Raw genomic sequence first — 3328 nt, forward strand, 5'->3', positions numbered from 1 at the left:
GGCGAGCGTCCAGGCGTCGACGCGGGCCTGAGACGGAAGAAGCCGCCAGCGCCCTCGCTGGGCTCCCGCCCTTAGTAACCGAGCAGCGACTGCGCGCGCAGCCAGCCAGCTCTCGGCCAATCAGAGCGCAGCGCGCAGCCGCACTGGCCCGAGGAGGGGAAAAACAGCCTGAAACCGGAAGATTCCACCACGTGCTGCCTGGGGTGGGGAGGGCCAGTGTCACACATGTGAACTGTTCTAATTGGCCAGGAGGGATTGGGGGCGGAGCATTGTCACGTGGTAGGGTTGCCGCATTTTCCGTACATTGTTGCGTACCACGTGTGCAAGTAGGTAGAGAATAAGTACTGGTGGGCGCTTTGGGTTCCTTGGTGTTTTACAACTGCAAGTGATGATTATTTGCTGAGCACTGTGAGAGGCATTCGGTGGAGACAGAGTGAGGAACGCCACAAATAAGGTCCTTCCCTCAAGAAGTTTACTGGATGATGAAACAAGTGAAGCAACAAAGAACATTTTAACTGCATTTAAAAATGTGATAAGAAGGAAACACAGCAAGAGGCTGAGATTTAAACTAAGTCTTTGAATAAATTTTTAGATTCCTTATGAAGGTATGGCTCAGTTTTTGTCAGTTTTATTAATAGGTCACAATACTTTTGGAGCTATTATGAAAGATTTCTTTTTTTTCCTCTTTGTTTAATTGGTTATTACTGATGTGTAGAGAAGTATTGATTTCAGTGTTGATCCTGTGTATTTAGTCATACTGAACTGTCTGCACTGGTTCAAATACTGCCAGTGGATTCTCTTGGATTTCCTTGTTAGATGTATTTCCCAGAGTAAATGCTTTCTTTCTTCATCTTATTAAGTGTGTGTATGAGTATTATATGTATATATGTATCTTAAAATAAATAATGGCAGTTGAAATTTCATTACATGCTTTCTCTACATTTTTCATATAACCATACAGTTATATCTTCCAGTTTGTTAACATAATGACTAATACTGCTAGTTTTTTCTAATGTTAAAGCATCCTATCATTGTTAGCATGAGCTCCTCTCAATTATGAGGCATTGCTAAAATTTTAAAAACATACCTAATATAGAATTTTTATTTCTTTAACTATAGTGATACCAAATTACAGATTTTGGGTGTTGACCTTAACAAACGTTGCGCGTTCAGCATTGTCATAGCCTCACAAAATGAACTACCTTTTTTTCTCCTTTCAGATTTGAAAATGGATGGTAATTACCTATTTCTTGACAGTTTGGTAGAAGTTCTTAGTAAAACTCTCTAATCATAGTGCATCTCTGGAGGGTGGGATTGGGGCTGACCTTTGACTACCATCTCAGTATAGTTTATTAGTTTTTTCAGTTTTTCTAGTTTTCCTCAGCCAGTTTTTGTAATTTTCTTAGAAAATTGTTGTGATAATCAGCTTTTCATTGCTGTGACCAAAATACCTGACAAGAAAAACTTAGAAGAAAAGTTTATGTGGGGCTCAGAATTAGACACCATTCAGTCCCTGGTCAGCTGGCCCCATTTCTCTGGGCCTGAGGAAAGGCAGAGCCTCATGGCAGAAGGGCAGTCACAGAAAAGCGTTCAGCTTATGGCAGCCATGAAGACTGGAGAGAGGGAGGAAGAGGCTGTAGTCCCCAAGAACGGGATCCCAGTGACCTGCTTTCTCCAGGCATGCCCCGTCTGCCTGTAGTCATTACCTGGCAGCCTATTCAAATTATTAACCATAAAGTGGATTAATCCATTGATGAGGTGATAGTTCTCAAAATCCCATCATTTTCTAAAAGCCCCACCTCTGAACCTTGCTGCACTGGGGTCCATGGTTGGAACATGAGCTTTCGGGAAATATTCCAGATCCAAATTGTAACAATGATCTATTACATTTGGGTTTTCAAGTATTGAAAATTTGGAAAGGGGTTGAAGCAACTGAAACTTTCATACATTATTGCTGGGACAGATGCTTGACAGTTTCTTACATTTATCAGAGGAGCCAGCAATTCCACTTTTTTAGAAGGAATGAAACTATATCCATACAAAGCTTATAGATAATTTTTATGGCCTCTCTATTCATAAGAACCCCAAGCCAGAAAATCCAAATGTTCATCAACAGGTGAATTAATAAGTTGCAGTCTACTGACAGATGTCTACTAAGTATATGTCTACTCAGAAATGAAAAGGAATGAACTAGCACTGATACTCATCAGCATAGATGTGTTTTGAAATTTTGTTGAGTAAAAGAAGGTATACATAAAAGGGTACATATTATATGATATAAAAACTTGAAAAATCCAGATATGGCTCATGCCTGTAATCCCAGCAACTTGGGAGGCCAAGGCAGGAGGAGCCCAAGTGTAAGTCCAGCCTGGGCCACTTAGTGAGACCCTGTCTCAAGATTAAAACATTAAAAAGGCTGGTGACATAGCTCAGGAGTAGAACACCCAGGTTCAATCCCCAGAATCATCATTATCATAAAATAATATGGCTCAAGAAAAGGTGAAACCATAATTATAGACGCGATATCAGCCACAACCTGGGTCCAGGAGGCCAGGGAAAGAGGTTGACACAGGAAACCTAGGTTGGCAGAAATATTTCATGCTGTGTAGTTGTAAGTAGTACATGTCAAAATCATCTAACCATACACTGAATTGTGCATTTTATTGCATGTAATTTATAGCTCAAAAGTTGATTTTATAAACAAAAGAAATATTGGCTTAAAAGGAAGGAGATATTTGCTTGTAACTTAAAACAAATGTTTACAGTACTATTGTCCCTTTCCTTCTCATTCCTAATATTATGGGTATCTTTTTTTTTTTTTTAAGAGAGAGTGAGAGAGGGAGAGAGAGAGAGAAAGAAAGAATCTTAATATTTTATTTTAGTTTTCAGCGAACACAACATCTTTGGTTGTATGTGGTGCTGAGGATCGAACGCAGGCCGCATGCATGCCAGGCGAGCACGCCACCGCTTGAGCCACATCCCCAGCCCTATTATGGGTATCTTTTAAGTTTTTTCTTAGTACTGCCCAAACTAATTTTTTTTAGAAAAAAAATTTATAACTTTATCTTATTTTATTTATTTTTGCATTACAATTCTTAATACACCACTATACCATACCTTTATTTTATATTTATTTATTTTAATGTGGTAACATTAAAATAAATAAATACATAGTATTTATAATATTAAATATTAAGTAAATAAATATATAGGTGCTCAGGGTCAAACCCAGTACCTACATGTGCTTGGCAAGTACTCTACCCCAGTTGAGCTACAACCCAAGCCCTCCAAACGCAGTCTGTCTGGGCACAATTTAAGAGCCACTGAA

Source organism: Callospermophilus lateralis, chromosome 13, assembly GCF_048772815.1.
Source record: "Callospermophilus lateralis isolate mCalLat2 chromosome 13, mCalLat2.hap1, whole genome shotgun sequence".
NCBI lineage: Eukaryota > Metazoa > Chordata > Mammalia > Rodentia > Sciuridae > Callospermophilus > Callospermophilus lateralis.